This window comes from Zalophus californianus, chromosome 1 (assembly GCF_009762305.2).
Source record: "Zalophus californianus isolate mZalCal1 chromosome 1, mZalCal1.pri.v2, whole genome shotgun sequence".
Lineage (NCBI taxonomy): Eukaryota > Metazoa > Chordata > Mammalia > Carnivora > Otariidae > Zalophus > Zalophus californianus.
This window is the reverse complement of record NC_045595.1, coordinates 213,118,714-213,137,275: the sequence shown is the minus strand read 5'-3', so window position 1 is coordinate 213,137,275 and position 18,562 is coordinate 213,118,714. Positions and strand designations below refer to the sequence as shown.

Sequence of the window (18,562 nt, the reverse complement as noted above, 5' to 3'; positions counted from 1 at the left end):
CCGATGTGGCCTTCTCTCCCCCCCTCCCCTAAGGCAATATGAGGCATGAGCAGGACAGACAGGGCTGTCCTTGGGGACAGACGGACACGCGCTCACCACAGGCCTCTGGGAGTCTGGGGAGAAGATCTCAGCAAGAGGAGCCCCCAGGCTCCCCCAGGAGAGGCAGAGGGAAACCAGAGCAGAGACCCGAGTCTCCACCGTGGTGAGGGGTAGCCCTTCTTCCCCCAAAGGCCACGTTTCTGATCACTGGTGGTGGGGCCGGTGATGTGGCTCCCTGGGCAGTGGTCTAGGGCTCAGCAGATTGCCGTGCAGGGAAGGGCCTGGTGGCCGCTGTGACCCCCGACACACTCTGACCTTGCCTGGACTCAGGGGTCCCCATGGGACAGAAGTCCTTCTCTGCCTGTAGCTCTGGGACACGCGGGGCCGTGGGGCCCGGGCGGTTTCCGTGGTGAGTGGTTCTGGGTCACCTGCCCGCTGCTGGCTGAGCTCTAGGACGGCTTCGCCCCAGGAGAACCCCCAGGCTGGGGGCCCGGGGCACACTCGGGCAGCAGGCTCCCTCGGGCTGAGAAGCGGCAGACTCGGCTTCGGCGGGACCCCCCCCGCCCCCCGGCCACAGGTCTCTTCTGCAGACTATCCCCAGGTGCCCCTACTCGGGACCCTGTCCTCGGGACAACTCCGGATGAAGCCCCAGCTCCCAGGGTCTCCTTCCTGTGGCAGAAGGAGCCAGAGAAGCTCCGCACCCGTGGGGCTGGGTGGGGAGGGAGGTGGGGGCCGTTTAGGACAGACCCGTCACTCGTGGGAGTGGTGGGCAGGCCCACTCCACGGGACAGGGGCCCCCGCGGCCTCGGCAGCTCCCTCAGATGCTGCCCTTCGCTCTGGAGCCTCCTCCCGCCTCACTGAGCCCGTGGATACGCCGTCCAGCGCCACGGAGCGGGAGGCCCTCCCACAGGGACACCCGGTGACCAGGCCTCTGCCCCATGGCTGACCTGCCCTTTGCACTTTGCGAGGGCTTAGAAGGGGGGGAGGGGTACTGTCCTTGAAGGCCCCCAGACCAGGCCCAACCCCGTGGCGTGAGGGTGGCCCCGAATCTCTCATGGGGTTGTGAGCTTCTCCGTAAGGACACACAGGTGCCCGCCCCTACCACGGGCGCTGCACTCCACCTGCCGTTCCACTCTGGGCGTTTGTCCTGGCGCCCACCACCCTTACTCCAGGTGAGGGGTACCCCAGGCCCATGACAGTGGGACGAGTCCCCGTGCCCTGCCCCCCAGGCTCTCCTGTCCGCCAGCGTGCAGGCCCCGTGCTCGCTGCCCTGAGGCTGAAGCTTGCGGGGGCGGGGGGGGGGGGATTCACTTGTCGGCTTCCGTGGCGGCCAGCAAGGCTCAGATCTTCCCTCCAGCGTGGGCTTGCCCAGGCCCAGGGAGGGGCGGCTTGCGCCCACTCGTGGATCTGGTCCCACCCTCCTGGCTAGGGTCAGAGAGCCTGGGGCTGGGAGCTGCTCCAGCCCCAACGCTTGGAGGACAGGGAAGGCTTTCAGGGACACCTGGGTCCACGGCAGGGGCATCGGCTCGCAGACCTGGACCCTCCCAGTGCCCCTGTGTGTGGACCCCAGGCCTGGCCCTCAGCTGTCGTGCTCCATTTTGGGGTGTGGATGATGTGGGTTGAATTGTATCCCCCAAAGAGATAGGCCCACGCCTTAACCCACTGCTCTGAAAGGGACCTTATTTGGAAACCGGGTCTCTGCGGTTGTCCTCGAGTTGAGATGAGTGCAGGCCGGAGCAGGGTGGGTCCTAAATCCCTGGAGAGTGTCCTGAGCAGACACAGAAGAGGACACACAGACACAGAGGAAGCCATGTGAGGACAGAGGCAGAGACTGGGAACCCCGAGAACGGCCAGCAGCACCAGGAGCTGGGAGAGGGCCGCGGGATGGGCCCTCCCGGAGGTCCTCCAGGGGAGACCCAGCCCTGCCAACACCTTGGCTCCAGATGGCCAGGTTAGTGCTGTTCACGCCTCGGCGTGTGGTGCTCTGGGTGGTGGCCCCCGGACACTGGTAGAGACGGGGAGGTACCCGGAAGCAGCTGTCTCCACCTGGGGAGCACCCGCTTCCTGGTCAGGGGTGCCTGGTGGGGCTGCGGAGGGCCCCGCTCAGGGTCCAGCCACACACCAACCACCAGCCCGGCCTGCCAGCCCTGACCACCGCCTGGCACTGTCCCTCCACCCTCCCCTGCTCCAGAGAGGCCTTCTCTGGTTTCCTTCCCTCTGCCCCTGTGCCCACCCGCCCACTCCAGCCGCCCCCAAGGACCCCCACCCAGCACGTGCCACCCTCCCCCCGTCCCTGCTTCCAAACCCTTCCACATCCTGCTCTTGAATGGATAAAGGCAACGTGGGATATAGAGACAATGGAATATCACGCAGCCATCAAAAAGAATGAAATCTTGTCATTTACAACGATGTGGATGGAACTGGAGGGTATTATGCTGAGTGAAATAAGTCAGTCAGAGAAAGACAATTATCGTATGATCTCACTTATATGTGGAATTTAAGAAACAGCACAGAGGCTCATAGGGGAAAGGAGGGAAAATAAAACAAGAAGAAATCAGAGAGGGAGACAAACCGTGAGAGGCTCTTAATCACAGGAAACAAACTGAGGGTTGCCGGAGGGTCGGGGGAGGGGGAGGGGGTAACCGGGTGACGGGCACTAAGGAGGGCATGTGATGGAATGAGCCCTGGGTGTTACATACAACTGATGAATCACTGACCTCTACCTCTGAAACTAATAAAAAAATTGAAAAATAAGGAAATCAAACTTAAAAAAAAGAAAGAAAGAAAAAAGAAAACCTTCATCTTTGCAGGTTTCCCTGGCTACTCCTGGGCTCCTTACAGAGGATCTGATGGGACCGCCCCCCACGTGCAGCTCTGGGCCGGAGGAGGATCCAACCCATTTGAGCCACAGTTGCAGGTGGCCCTGGTGCAACCATACGCCACGCCCTTGGTCATCTTGGAGGGACACGCTCTCTTTTCCAGGATCCCCAGCCCATCCCCTCCACCTCGCCCCTGCCCATCCCACAGGCTCCCCGTCCCCCCTTGCCCCAGCAACAAGCCCTACCCCACACGAGTGGATGAGCCGGGGTGTGGGGCCCATGCCATGGGGAGGAAGGTGGTGGCCTGACCATGGACACACCCTCCTACTGCGTGCAGCCGCGGCATGAAGTGTCCCACGTGCACGGTCCCGGACCCTCCTGGAGGGGGGTTATTGTCCTTAAGATTCAGATGGGGAATCCCAGGCTCAGCCAGCCTCATGGTGACTTGCCGCTGTGGAGGGCAGAATCCGATTCCCGCGTGGTTCCTGTCGCTGGGGTGACAAAGGACCACTCACTCGGTGGCCTTGCACACACAGATTTCTCCTCTTACAGTCTCCTGGGTCCAAGGTCCTGCAGGGTCTCATGGAGCTAAAAGCAAGGTGTGGTGGGGCTGGCTGCTTCTGGAGGCTCCAGGGGAGAATCTGTTCTCTAGCTTCTAGAGGCATCTGCACCCCTCGGCTTGTGGCCCTCCCCCCGTTCACAGTCAGCTTCTCTCTGACCTTAATGCTCCTTCCTGCCTCTTCCAGTTAAGGGACCCTGGCAGACTGGGGCCCGCCCAGAGGATCTAGGACACCTGCCCACCTTCGGGTCAGGGAATCAGCGACCTTTGCCGTGGAAAGTAACACATTCCCAGTTTCCAGAATGAGGATGTGGATGGCTTTGGGGCCCCCACTCTGCCTGCACTGTCTCAGCTGACCAACAGGCACGCACGAGCATCTGGCCTTGCCAAGGACACAGAGGTTCCTCCCTGCCCTTCCCCCCACCCCCCCCACCCCCCGCTTGCCTTGTCCACGGCGCCAGGCCCGGGGTGGCCCCAGGAGGATGTGGCTAGGGCACAGGCTGCCCATGGTGATTCCGTGCGTGGATCCCACAGGGCCCGGCAGGCCTGCGGCTGGCGTCCTCCTGGCCGGGTAAACAGGCCTTTGTTCGGGCGGCCAGGTCCCCACCCTGCCCGAGGCTGGCCAAGACCAGACTCTGGGTCTGGCTCCCCTGCCTGCCTGCTGGGCGATGTGCTATCACTTGGTAGCCGCGACACGGGTGCCCTGAGCCGTCAGCAGATGCGGAACGATGCTTGGGCCTGGAGGCTCTGGGGAGGGGTCAGCAGAGCCTCGGCGGAGCATTCATTATAAAGCACCGATTGGCAAGGAGGAGCGTGCCATATGTGAATGAATTTTGTTTTAAATGAAAACACGAGATTCTGAAGACATGTGATTTTGTCATGGGTACTTGAGACCTCTCCCAGATCCGTGGGGCCCAGCCCATGGCTTCCACGGTGAGGGGTGTGCTCAAGGAGAGGGAGCCGCCCCCCAATGCCACATGGGTCTGGTGGCCAGCGGGGGAGGGGGGGTGGGACAGACGGAGGGAGAGAGGGAGGAGGGGGAGGGCAGGCTTGAGGGCAGGGGCCCTGTGGGGAGTAACGTGACTATCACTGTGGTCACATTGAGGTCGGATCTAGAAGGAATCGAAAGGCGCCAGGTGGGCTGGGGGAGAAGCCTGGAGCCCAGAGGAAGGGAAGCAGAGCCCTGACCCCTGGGCCAGCGCCCCACTCCCAGCTGCATGGGCTCTGCAGCATCACCTGTCCAGTGGGGCCCACTGTCAGCCTGTCCGGAGACTGCGCCTCCCTCCGGGAGCCAGAGGTCCCACTCTGATAAGTCCATTGTCCTCGAGACTCAGGAATGAGGACACTTTGTGAAGGAGCCAGGTCCAGACAGATGACAAAGCCCCACACGTGGAAATGGCATGTCCTGCTTCTGCGGATGCTCCGGATGGGCCGGCGGGACAGGCCCCACAGGGCTCCCACCCGGAGTCCTGGCGACAGAAGAGGCTGAGGACAGGCCTAGCAACCCTGTGCCAGGGGCTGGGTCTCTTTGGAAGGTCATGACCGGCTGACAGCAGAGCCCTGGTGGGGAAGGGGAAAGGGAAAGGGGAAAGCAGGGTGGGGGCAGGCGGAGCAAAGGGGGAAGCCAGGCAGGAAGGGAAGTCAGCAGAGAGCGCGGCTTTAGCGCAGAAGAAAGAGGAGAAGCTTTGTGCTTCCCCCCACCCCCGCAGGGCTGTTTGGAGAGGGCATGGTATTTCCCCACGAGGAGGGGTCTGTCTTTCCCTGTCTCCCCCACCCAGCAGAGCCTCCCAGCACCCCGGGGGGAGCCAGGGCAGGTTCCAGGGCCCTTTGGATCTCCCCTCCAGTCATGGGCAAATCCCCATTGCACCCAGGCCTGAGTCCAACAGGCTCCCTCCTACCTGCTCACCACCCCAGCTCCTGGAGCTGGACTCTGTCAGGCTGGGGCCCTTGCTGTCTTGTAGACCCTCCGGGGCTCCTTGGGGCAGGCTGTGTCCCTGACCTCAGCCCAGATGCCCCAGGCACAGGTGCTGCCAACTGCCTTAATGGGGGTTTTGTGCAGGTGCTGCTGGGACTCTCCAGGATGTGTGTGCTGTGCCTGGCACGTCACGAGACTGGCATCTCTCAGAATAGGACAGGAAACAGATGGCCCACTTATGGGGGGGCAACGAGATTTGTTAATGAAAAGAGCATTTTCAGAGGTGTTGGCAGGATTGAGGGAACCACCAGAGCGGCTGAGGCATCAAGGGACCTGTGACCACCCCCAGGCCGAAGGAGTGTGGGAAGGCGGTGGTTACCAGAGCCAGGGCCAGGGCCTCAGGGTCACCTGGTGGGGTCTGTGCTCCTACAGCCTGGTGAAGAAGAACGAGTGTCCCTCCCTTCTGCTCTCCTCCATCTGACGTCCTGCTGCGCCCTCCGATCAGAAGGAAGCCCCTGCTGGAAGCCAGAGGGTGAGGGAGTCAGCTGAGCAGAGTCACCTAGCAGGTGGGCAGCCTCCCGGGGCACAGTGTAGGCAGGGCAGAGAGGGATGGTAAAGTCTGGGATGAGAAAATTTATGGAGTGAACAAGTATCTGATCATTACCCCCCAAATAGTAGCAATTAGACAGTGATCATTATGGTGGTGGTGGTGATGGTGTAGGTGGTGGTGGAGGTGATGATCATGGAGGTGGTGGAGGTGGAGGTTATGGTGAAGGTAGAGGTGATGGTGATGGTAGAGGTGGTTGTGGTGGTGGAGGTGATGGTGAAGGTGAAGGTAGAGGTGGTGGTGAAGATGATGGTGGAGGTGATGGTGGAGGTGGTGGTGGAAGTGATGGTGGAGGTGAAGGTAGAGGTGATGGTGATGGTGGTGGACGAAGTGATGGTGGTGGAGGTGATGGTGGTGGTGGAGGTGGAGGTGATGATGATGGAGGTGGTGGAGGTGGAGGTGGTGAAGGTGGAGGAGGTGATGGTGGCAGTGATGGTGGTGGAGGAGGTGATGGTGGTGGAGGTGATGGTGGTGGTGGAGGTGATGGTGAAGGTGATGGAAGTGGTGGAGGTGGAGGAGGTGATGGTGGAGGTGATGGTGGTGGAGGTGATGGTGGTGGTGGAGGTGATGGTGAAGGTGATGGAGGTGGTGGAGGTGGAGGAGGTGATGGTGGAGGTGATGGTGGTGGTGGAGGTGATGGTGAAGGTGATAGAGGTGGTGGAGGTGGAGGAGGTGATGGTGGAGGTGATGGTGGTGGAGGTGATGGTGGTGGTGGAGGTGGAGGTGATGATGATGGAGGTGGTGGAGGTGGAGGTGGTGAAGGTGGAGGAGGTGATGGTGGCAGTGATGGTGGTGGAGGAGGTGATGGTGGTGGAGGTGATGGTGGTGGTGGAGGTGATGGTGAAGGTGATGGAAGTGGTGGAGGTGGAGGAGGTGATGGTGGAGGTGATGGTGGTGGAGGTGATGGTGGTGGTGGAGGTGATGGTGAAGGTGATGGAGGTGGTGGAGGTGGAGGAGGTGATGGTGGAGGTGATGGTGGTGGTGGAGGTGATGGTGAAGGTGATAGAGGTGGTGGAGGTGGAGGAGGTGATGGTGGAGGTGATGGTGGTGGAGGTGATGGTGGTGGTGGAGGTGGAGGTGATGATGATGGAGGTGGTGGAGGAGGTGATGGTGGTGGTGGAGGTGGAGGTGGCGGAGGTGATAGAGGAGGTGAAGATGGAGGTAGAGGCGAAGGTGGAGGTGGTGCTGATGGCAGTGATAATGAAGTTCCCAGCACTGGAAATGAGGGAAGCCCTTCCCTAGAGGTCTGGAGCTATCTGCTGGTGTGTTGCTACCTGCCGTCAGGTCAACATCCAATTAAGCTCCGATTTTCCTTTTGAAACTCTACACAAACGATCGGCCGTCCTCCCCGCCGCCGTCAGGCTGGCTGCCTACACAGAGGGAGGCTGCCTGACCACAGGAGATCGCTGCTGGCCAGGACGGTCCTTCCTGCTGGGAACCCGCCACCGAGCCACCGTTCCCACTGACTGGCGCTGCCCCCTTGAGCCTCCCTCAACCGCTGAGCACAGGTCACACTCCTGGGGATGCTCCAGTGCCCACAGCTCACCCCCTCTTATTTGGGTTACTTATTGTCCAGGATCCCACCAGGCTGTTCAGAGGAAGTGGGCTCCCCACAGGGTCCCTCCTGCCCCCGATGCCCCCCCCCACCCAGACAACATGTACTTCCTCTTCTGGCCCTCCAACCCCTTCAGGTCTCCCTTCTCCGCCCTGGTCCCCGTCAGTGAGTAGCTTCTCTGCCCACTGCAGGGCCGTGGGGCCGGGAGCCCAGGGCGGCGGGGGGGGGGCAGCTCCCTCTGTGTGTCCATGCCCAATCCTGCTGCAGCCTGCACTCTGCTCCCTTCCTTCTGAGGACCCGGGTTCACACATTCCAAGTCCACACGGCAGAGCCCTTCCTGACCTTGGGTTCTTTCTGCATGAGTTCACTTGGTCACTTTTTAAACCAGTACAAACGTGCACACACACACAGATACACACAGACACACGGACGCCTGCAATACTCACATGCAAATACAGAAGACGTGTGTAACATGCTCATAGGCACATGCGCCCATATGGCACGCTCACACGCACACACACATACTCACACGCACACACTCACACATACTCACACCGCACACACTCTGCATCTTCCCTTTGCCCCCTGAGGCAAGGTGCAGCCCCACTGGAGGGTGGGGGGGGGGCAAGGGTTCTTGCTGCATTACAAGATGTTGGCCACAACGCAACATCACGTTTAGACCCTGTCCCCACGCAGCAGTCAGGGCTCTGGAAGGGGCTCTGAGGGGCCAGGCCCAGCCTCTAGAAGGTGCCGGGTGCCGCACACCTCCCCACAGCTGGGGGCTGGGTTCTCTAGGGGGCATGGTGGTGCTGCTCGGTAAACGTTGCGTCATTGTGGCACAGGTCTCTGAACTAAATGTATTTTTCACAAGAGCAAACCGTCCCGGTGGCCCCTGATGCCTCCCTGCACCCCTCCAGGCTCGTAGACCGGCTTCCTCGACCTGGACACGCTGCACCTGCTTCGCCAGTTTCCGGCAGGCCGAGCCAGGGCGCCCCCGCCTTCCACCACCACGGCATACCCCGCGGACGTGGTGCAGACCTAATCCAAGTTCTCCTCGTTTCCGGGAAACCCCAGCGGCTCCCTCCTCAGAACACACCCCGGATCTGCCCACTCGACCCCTGCATCACGCAGCGGACTCCCACCGGCTTCCCTGCCGCGTCGCCACCATCTGTGCTCCACGCCACAGCTAAGGGGAGCCTGACCGCACTCGCGGGCCACGTGGGCCCTCCGCCCACAGCCCCGCGCTGCTTCGCTGGGCCCGCACAAGCAAAAGCGTGACGGTCTGCTCCGGGCCCTCCACCTTCTGCCTGCCCTGCTTTTCACGTAGCGCTTAGCACCTCTCCACTGACCGCTGTAATTCCTTGTCCTCCTTTTGCTTTTGTTCTGTCTTCCCACACTCGGGCACCAATTCCGTGAAGGCCCGGGTTGGTCTGTTTTGCTCACTGACATACGATGAGGAGGAGGAGGGAGCCGGGCCTGGCCCAGGCCTGGCCCATGGGAGGTGCTTAGTAAATATTTGCTAAGTGAATGAATGCACGGAATGCATTTCTATTTCCAGCCCCAGCCAGGCCCCTGGAAACCCAGAAACACAGGCAGATCTGCAAAGAAGAAAGCCCTCACTTTCGGGGTTTGGGAAGGGTTTCTGTTTGAGGCGCTGGCTAAGGCACTGGTTTTTCCCTCCGTGAATCTCCCCGCACCTCCTGCACGCCTCCTGCCTGTGGGCTTCACAGGCCGCTGATCTGACAGGCTGGGTTAGGGGAAGGGGGCTTTGGGTGGGGGCAGAGCGCTGAGGCCCCAGGCTGTCCCCGCAGCTGTTCCATTTGCAAATGCCTGGAATTCTGGAACGGTTCCCACCCAGCCGAGCCAGGGCCAGCTGAGGCCTGACCGCCTTTAAGCTGGCCGCTGGGCGGGCCCTTCTGCCACAACCTTCCCTGTCTGTCCTCGCCCTGGAGCCCAGAGGCCAACCTCGTGGGCGTGGCGGGCCCCAGTGTGCCCCCTCCCAGCGCCCCCTGGGGAGAGGCAGCTCAGCCTGGGCCCCCTCACTGTCACACGCCCGATGGCTCAGGCCACTCCACGAGTCCCAAGGCAGATTTTCCATTAGCATCAAACGCACGCGGGTCCTGACCTGCAGCTGATGCGAGTGGAAGGGAGAAGCATTTAGGTAACTCGTGTACGGGGTGGCGGGCGGGGAGTCTCCAGGCCAGACCCCCGAAGGGCACTGCACCCCAGCATCAGGGTCGGGGACGGCGCTTTGAGGGTAGACCCTGGTGCACACCCCTCTGCTTCCGTCCATCTGTTTCACGCTCAGACATGGACCCTCCTCAAGGGTGAGCGCTACAGCCTAGGGGGTACAAGGTAGGGGGATTCAATGATCTGCCAGGCTGCAAGAGCCCACTGGATGCCTCTACACCCCAAACATTCGTGGAGCACCTACTGCCTAGCACTGTGAGCTCTGTGGAGCACATGCACCCATATGGCGCACTTGCTATGGGCCTGAGAAAGTAGGAGGCGCTCATGGGTGAGGTGTCAGGCCCCGAAATGCAAATCTTCTAGGGGTGACAGCATCAACAATTCACGTGCTGTCAGGTGCTGGTGGCTTTCACCTTCCCAGACACAATGTCCTCTTCATCTAGTAACAAAATCCCTCTTTGCTTTCCTTCAGTGAAACCTCCTCGCCCCCTTACCCTCACGATGGCTTCTGTTATTGGTGGGACAGCCTCCCTGTCCCCAGAGTGGTCACGGAAGCTGGCTGGAGTCCCGCGACCCGAGGCCAGCCAACGAGAGAGCGAGAGAACGGTGCTCCCCCACCCACAGGAATCAGCTCAGCAACGGCCATGTGACCCAAGCCCGCACAATCCAAACCCTGCCCAGGATTTTTCTGGAAGGGTGAAGGCAGAACGACCCTGATCCTCCAAGCTGGGAGTTCTGGGGACCCCCTAGGCCTCGAGCTCCCAGGCCATCATCTTTGCCGGGAGCAAAGCCAACATCAGTGAAATTAAGTTTAGAGTCTGAGTTAAGGTGGTACCCAGTGTGGCTTTCCAGCTCCTGGATGCGGCTGTGCCTGAAGGTAGCTGCATCCTACACTTGCTAGTTAAGTCAACCAGCAAACTCTCTTCTTTTCTGAAATGAGCTTGGCTTGGGGTCCCATCACTTGCAACTGAAAGGAATCCTCAGTGCCACTGAGCAATGTTAATTCTCAATGTATTGAAACGGCGTTCTGTAGACGGTTACGGGGAGCAAACCAATGAGAAGGTACTGGTAAGATAAAGCCTTCCTGGCTCTGAAAAGTCGGGGGGGGATCTCAGGTTTGGGCAGATACACGTGTGGACCCCCCTCACCCCTGCGCTGTTTCCGAAACTGCCCATCTAGGCTGGTCCAGCTGAGCTGTTTCCTAAAGAATCTTTGCAAGCAACTAGAATGGACCCTTATCAAAGAATTAATTCCCGGAACTAAGAACAGCATAAAATATTTCCAAACCATGAGTTCCTCCTCCTAAGAATTCCCACGAACATGGTGAAAACCTGGGCAGGTCTGTGAGCCCCTCCAGTGGGGGGTCTGCTCATCTAGACGCGCACCCCCACCTGTCTCCCTCCCCCTCACCGCCCCCCCCAGCCACGTGTCTCTGGGGACATCTGGGATGGAGCTAGCCACAGGGGAGCAGATGGTACCCGTGTGGGCAAACGGCGCAGGGGCCGCTCAGGGCCCTCCTGACCAGGGGCCGGCTGGGGGGGCCCGGCCTGCTGACAGGAGGTGGAGCTACCAGGTGTCGGCGCCTGCGGGAACCCAGAGCAGGGCAGCGGATTCTGCGGTGTTCTACGACTCCCCTTGGCAGCCCACCTCCGCCGGGCCCTCACAGGAGCCACAGAGCATGAGGCAGCATCCAGCGAACAGAGAAGAGGCTTTCCTCTCTCCAGCCCCTCCACAGACAGTGGTCAGCTGGGCCGGGCAGGGGACTGACACCGGATTGGTCCGTCCTAATTCTGCAACCCTCTGTGGACAGATGGCCCCGCGCGGCTGGGCAACAGCGCCTGCCCTCGGCCTGGGGCTGACCGAGGTGTCAGAGGCAGTGGCTGCGAGCGCGGGTGCGTGATAGAGCCAGGGCTCCGGCCCGGGGGCGAGCGGCCGTCCGGTGGCAATGGTGTGCTGGTCCCTTGATGAGCAGAAGGCGGGGCGTCAGAGGCGGCCCCAGGGCAGACGCAGAGGGATGCACAGATGGAGAGAGGACACAGTGCATCGGCGGGGGGAGGGTGGAGAGCAAGGTGAGGTGGTGGACACAGGGCGAGTCCCGCTTTGAACTGCTGGGTCTGGGGTGACGGGCCCCCCCCGCGGAGGGAATGTCCCACCACACCAGCGGAGAGGTGCCTGAGTTCGGGAGGGGCCAGGGCTGGCCCATGGGCCTGGTGTGCGGGCCGCCCCCACCAGCCACGTGCTCTGAGCCGCTTCTGCAATGTTTATGGAAATGTAATTTTCCGGGAGATGCATGTGTAATTGAGAATCTTTTAATGTCTGTTTCCAGTCGCTGTTCTCGCTTGAGTGATTACAAGCATGGAGGGAGCCGATTGTGCCCAGGGCGGTATCCACGGGTGCGGGGCCCTGGGGACCTGTTTCCACCACCCCTGTGCCACTTCATCTGGAGTAGGCCTCGGGGTCCAGAGCAGAAAGTGACCTCACACATGAGCCCGTCTCTGTCATGTGCCACGTTCTGGAAGCTTAACCCACGCACCTCCCTCTCTGGACGCCAGAGCCTGAGCCCCACGCATTGGCGGGGCTGTGCTCCCCAGAAGGTTCCAGGGCGGGTCCTGCCTGCCTGTCCCGGCTGCGGCTGGTTACCCGGACTCCTCCGTGTTCCATGGCTTGTGTCGCGTCACCCCAGGCTCTGTCACATGGCCTCCTCCGTGCGTGTCTGCGGGTCCTCCACTCACAAAGACACCAGCCGTTGGGGTGAGGGTCCACTCTAATCCCTTTTGACCTCATCTTAACTTGGTTACATCTACAAAGACCCTATTTCCAAATAAAGTCACGATGTGCTGTTTCAGGTGCACATGAACTTTGGGGGAACCCTATTCAACCCAGTCCACCGTCCCACGATCCTGCACGACAGTTGAGGAACCTGATCTAAAGGGTGAGGTTTTCCAGGCCGGCTGGGATGGGGCTTGGACCACAGCCTGTCTCCCCCCGCACCCTGCCCCTCCAATGCCCAGCTTCCTTAGACGCTCCGGGCCTCCCATATGCTTGCCACTGAGCGTGCAAAACTCTCGGGCCCTGCTTCCAGCCGGCCAGGGTCCCCCGTCCAGGGCCCATCCTCCCTCTCCCTCCAGTTTACAGATACACTGTGAAGTGGATAAACTGGGATGCAGTATGTGGTGTGTGCTGGCTCTTGTCTAATAAAGGGTAAAAGTATGAATATTGCGTGTTTATTCATATTTGCAAAAAATCAAAACCCTGGAATGATAAGTCAGAAGCTAATAAAAACAGTGATTCTCGGGGTGGGCAGAGTCAGGGAGGACAGTGAAACCTCACTGCACCCACTTTGCTCTAGTGTTTGTGTAGAAAAGCCTTCTTCTCCTGTCTTCCTGACCACGCACCCCAAACACTTTGCTTCTGACACTGTCACCAAAGGTGGGGGCTCTGGTCCCCACTGCAAACAATTGCCCACAATCCCAGCTGGGTGTCCTACAATTTAACTCCATTCTGGCACCATCTGCCCAGAGACAGCGTCAGATCCCGCAGGTGGAGGCTCAGTCCCACAACACCCTACCCCTGTGCCCCACACACACCCCCGACTTCAGAGGCTAACGTGAGCAGCAGTTTCCAGCAGACCCCACTTCTGACCACCAGCTACAAATCAGGGTTCCCACGACCCCTCCTCGGGTCCGACGAATTTGCTAGAGTGACTCACAGATCTCAAAGAAACACGTTTATGGGTTTGTTATATAATAAAGGACGTGATAAAGGGTACAGATGAACAGCCAGATGGAGAGGCATATGCGGCGGGCCCGGGAGGGTCCTGAGCACAGGAGCTTCTGTCCGTGGAGTTGGGGTGCGTCACCCTCTCCGTGTGGACGTGTGCACCCACCTGGGAGCTCTCCAGACCCCGTCCTGTTGTGATTGACGGGGGTTCCTCCCGGAGGCCCGCGATGGCTCATTGACTCCATTCCCAGCCCCTCCCCCTCCCTGGAGAACTGGGGGGAGGGGCAGGGTGGCCTGAAAGTTCTGAGCTTCCAGTCACCGCTGCTCTTTCTGGGGACCAGGCCCACCCAGGAGCCCCGCCCCCCCGAATCACCTCATTAGGACAGAAGATGCTCCGAATGCCCTTGTCATGTGGGGAATGAGGAGGGTGCCAGGAGCACCGTGCCGGCCCCGGGGCCAGAGACCAGTGCAGATGTTCCCTGTGATCTCACAGGGTTTGACTTCAGAACTATGTAAATGTTTTCATATTCAAAAAATAAACTTAAATTGAAAAAGAAAGTATCCTTACCAAAAATACCTCACGTGTTTCTATAAATTTATATAAAGTTTGTAACACAACCAAAGGAAAAATGTATTTCAAAGGACTTTGGAGCACAGTATTTAGATTGTTTTTAATGTGATGCTTTTTAAGGACAAAAGACAATAAAGAAATTATAAATATCATTCCAGTAAGTCTTACTGTTAGTATGGAATCTGACATTGTTATTCGGAATATTGTGTATTTTCTGAAATAATGCCAATAAGTAATTACACAAATGTTGTGGGGAACCAGTTGTCTGTGTGAGAGGAAAGGCATACAAATCAGAATCAGATCGCTTACGTACAACCCCACGATCCTAAATTTGAACTGGAAATGTTAGTGTAATCTCGTGCTTTAAAAACAGAATGCACATTTCCTAGCTCTTGTCACCACACCAGACAGACAGGAAGCAATGACCACAAAATCTGGCACCACGTACCTGGATTTAGGTCTCCGAACACCCTGCCCCCCTTTTAAAAAGCTCGTGTGTAAAATGGAGACACAGTGGACCCAAGACCCATCTCCTGCCAGAAGCAAGGAAAACGTCCTGGCCACTTGAGGTCCCGCCACCGGCCACTGGACAGGCGTCTCCCCAGCAGGAGCATTGGAAGAGCCACGGCCACACCTGACCGGCTGCATTTAATACATGCAATCCATCTGCTCCCCGTGATCCTAAACAAGAAATTAAAAAAAATTCTTTTTAACCTAACTTGTTCCGTTTGGGGAAATTTTCTTCCTGTCCCTTACTCCAGAAACTGGTAACTGAAGAGCAAAAGGAAATGAATTTTGCATTGACCTCATCTTCCTATACACTCTCTTTTTGGGGGGGTAACCGAAGAGCCCGAGGTGGTAACGTGGAAGGCTCTTCTTCACAAAAAAGTTCCAGTGAATGAATCTAGAATGAACGATGGGACATGGAGGCCCACCATCTTTCCAGCCCTCATGACGTGATGATTCAGGCCACCATCGTGGGCAGGCTCTCAAGCTCCCAGGTGAGCGGACCATGACAGAGGCTCCAGGCGCCCACAGTCCCGCATGGGTCACAGGGGAGGGACAGGGCCCCACCACCCACACCCCTGCTCGGGGCTGGCGGCCATGCCTGGGCCGGTGAGCCTCCAGATCTAGATCCTCATCTGCAGGGAATCACAGAGAAAACGGGATGGAGGGGTTAAAGGTCATCGCTGACACCAAGAGACATCCTGAATGAGGGACTCTGGACCTGCTTTCTTAAATTCGCCTTGGCACGGGAGAAGCAAAGGGAGGGCAGTTCCAGACGACAAGAACTGGAAGAGGCCCAACACGCCAATGCCGAGGGGGAGTTTGTGTCCTCGCTCCGACAAACCAACCGTGGAGTGGCTGGTCCTGGAGCCCGCCACGGAGAAGCCCAACTGTGGTCAGCGTGGTGGCCCATGGCCCAGAGGCTGCAGGAGAGGCCGTGCGTGTGCGTGTGCGTGTGCACCGAATACAGAGAGGAGAGAGGCTGTGCGTGTGCACGTGTACCAGATACCAAGAGGAGAGAGGCCGTGAGTGTGTGTGCACCGGATACCAAGAGGAGAGAGGCGATGCATGCGCGCGTGCACAGGATACCGAGAGGAGAGAGGCTGTCCTGCTTTGGGTATGTTTGGACATTTTCACAGCGGAAAGATGTCAAGCTCTGGGCACAGGTCGGGCCCGGCCTCTCTGGCTGCTGGTGGCCCTGGGTCGTTTTGGTGAGCGCAGAAGGGAGCACTTCTGGTCCCCAGGGCTCTCCTTGTTTATCTATACACAGTCACCCGCCGCTGTGTGCATCCCTCTCGCAGCTCCAGGTACAACTTCCTGAGCCAGAAGAAGCCTGATGAACCCAGGGCAGAGGCCAGGAGCTGGAGACTTCACACAGAGACAGGGCAGCCGGGGAGGGGCTAGGACCGGGGCTTCGGGGTGTCTGGGCCACACACACATGCTTTTCATCCCCACCCAGGTTGCAGGGCCAAGGACCAGGCTGCGCCCAGGACTGCCAGACTCTGCCCTCCCGGCTCCGGCGCCCTCCCTGCCGGCTCGTGCCCGGGGCTCCAGGCTCGTGCGTTCCGCTGTGCCTCCCTCCGTTTCCCCCGTGCCTCTCCCAGCAAGAACAGCACTGCAGGCAGGGGGCTCAGTGACCCAGCAAACTGGTGTGTGGGGCAGATGGCAACTCCCAAAGAATTCCCCGAGCTCGAGCTCAACCCTTCCTGGCTGAGCGTCCCACTCTCCGGTGACCGCAATGCCACACCCTGAGCCTGGGAGGGGGGACAGACCGGCATTTGAAAGCAGCAAAGGGATACGAAGGCATCTGTGGATTTCAATTGGAAATTTAGCCTTAGGAAATTGCAAACGCACAGGTTCTTTTATAACATATTAACTACAATTGTTATAAATCTATGATAGGAAAAATTTGAGAAGAATCCAAATTTCCTAAAGGACAGTAGTATGATCCCAATTTGTAATTACATATTACATGAGGCAAGCTGGAAGAAAATACACTAGAATTTTTCAGAACTTACATCTGACGGATGGTAGAACTGAAGGTAATTTTTGCTTTTGTTCTGTGTGGTTTCCCATATTTATTGTATGGCTGGTGGTATTATTGGTTTGATACCTGCCATAGTCTGAGCATTCTATAGAGCTTTATGCTCAGTGTGGGTATAATCGACACTTTGCAGAAAAGGAAACCGAAGATCCACATTGAGCTCATCAGCTGGTGAGTAGCCACGCCCCTGGGACCCAGGGCCCAGACACACTACAAAACCTGGGGACCTTGTCAGCAAAGCAGCTGCCTGAGCCCCGCCCCAGCGCTTCCCCTGAGGTCTGCCCCCAGGGTGATGGGGTTCTGCTGAGCATCAAGGTCAGAGGGACCCAGAGTGCCCACCCATGTGGTTACAGGGAGGCGGCTACCAGGAGCCAAAAGATCCAGGGCCTGAACCCACTCCGCTGAGTGCCTGCCCCCTCCCCTCGGGGCCTCTCCTTACAAACTGCCCCGGAAAGGACATTCACACCCACGGTCTCCCTGATTCTCAAAGCGGGGACTTCCCAAGAGAACAGGGTGGGATCTGAACACAGGTCTGTGCGCGGCAAAATCCTGTGAGTTCTCATGAGCAATGGAGCAGTGCATGGATACAGGCCACACACCCAGGTGTTGGTTCCAGAAGGTTCCTCAGGGACCAGGATCTTAGTTGAGTGCCTACTTGTAGCCTGACTCAAAATTGGGGGATGGGTGGGGTTGCTCCCTGCCCTGCATGGCCTGATGCTGACCTGACCTTGGTCCCTGGGGAGAGGGAGAGGCCAGGTCGCCTCAGGTCACCGCAGCTCTGCCCTTGTTGGGGGTGGTCCCTCTGGCTGAACCAGAATGTTTGCTGCCCACTGGGGGAGGGGAGGGGAGGGAGGGGGCTTCTCTGAGTGTTTCGTGGGGCAGAGGGAGCAATCTCAGCCCTTGTCCAGAGACACAGTGTTCCTGGTACAGAAGTGGCCGGGCCTGTGGACGGACTCTCCGGATGCCGGCTCCAGGTTTCCTGTCCGGAAGGCCAGGCTGACGTCAGGGTGTGTGGGGACTCACCCTCTCCCAGCCCGTGCGGAGGCAGGGGCGAGTCCAAAACCGGCGGTGCTGGGTCCCTCGAGGCCCCTTTGGTACAGAAGCCCCAGCTGGGCAGGCCTGAGAGGGGCTGTGAGGGGCCCAGCTCCCGGGGCTCAGTGCACACTGCGATACTCCATACTGCAAGGTGCAAGCACAGGGTGTGGGGACCCCAAGCAGATGATGAGGCCTCCTGACACTTTGTGGGGCCCCACACATACATGTCACGGTGACATGCCCAGAGCAGCCCGCGGCGTAGACGGCAGGACCACTGTCTGAGAGTGGGACCCTGGTCAAGGAGAGCTGTTTGCTCGAACCACCTGGCCGTGTGTGTGTCCGTGATGTGTGTGTCCGTGTGTGTGTGCACGCCTGTGGATCTGTGCGTGTGCCCCTCCCCCCAGGGTGTATGGGGCTGGTTTGGGAGCCTCACAACACTGCCCGGGTGGAGAGGGCATGTCCACGTGGAGATCGCTGGGTTTGGGCGGCCACACCTTGCACACACACATGCATGCAGAAACACGTGTGCACACACGGCTGTGCCGAGAGGGAGGGGAGGCACTGAGGTGAAGTGGGGCCCGGTTCACAAGCTGGAAGCACAGGGACCATGAAAATGACCTGAAACCTTGCCGAGCCGTGGACATGGGGACATTTCAATCCCCCTCTGCTCGACCCTACTGAAGCCTGACGTGTCCCTGCGCGGAGGGAGTGACCCCGAAGCCCTACCGAGCGCCTGGGAGGCTGCAGTCAGATGGGGATGCTGGGGCCTGGGGATGCGCCATGGTGTCTCTAGCTGGCCTCGTCTCTGCAGAGTGGGGAGATCGGGGGTGCCTGCGCCCTTCCTTGGTGGATAGAGGAAGCCAGAGTTCCGGCACCCCATGCTCCCATGGCATGACTGGTGGGGCTCCCGGGCGATGCCCCTTCACACCTGCCTCCCAGGAAGGCAGAGGGAGGTTTAGCAGCCCTTAGGGAGGGGCCTGGGTGTGACCCCCCGTGGGGGA

General features: G+C 59.2%; 2 long non-coding RNA genes across 3 annotated transcripts; one reads left to right on the top strand and one right to left on the bottom strand.

Moving 5' to 3' along the window:
• Positions 1 to 3,993: 3,993 nt before the first annotated feature.
• Positions 3,994 to 8,929, bottom strand: LOC113916184. Of its 2 annotated transcripts, none has more exons than XR_003517865.1 (4): positions 8,844 to 8,929; positions 5,741 to 5,850; positions 5,316 to 5,567; positions 3,994 to 4,977 (listed from the first exon to the last, which is right to left on the bottom strand). It is a non-coding gene; the product is annotated as an uncharacterized LOC113916184 (long non-coding RNA). The 2 variants fall into 2 exon arrangements; XR_003517864.1 differs by having other exon boundaries at positions 5,316 to 5,537.
• On the top strand, positions 5,582 to 12,898 carry LOC113916185. Its single transcript, XR_003517866.2, has 3 exons — positions 5,582 to 5,898; positions 8,412 to 12,435; positions 12,531 to 12,898. It is a non-coding gene; the product is annotated as an uncharacterized LOC113916185 (long non-coding RNA).
• Positions 12,899 to 18,562: the final 5,664 nt, after the last annotated feature.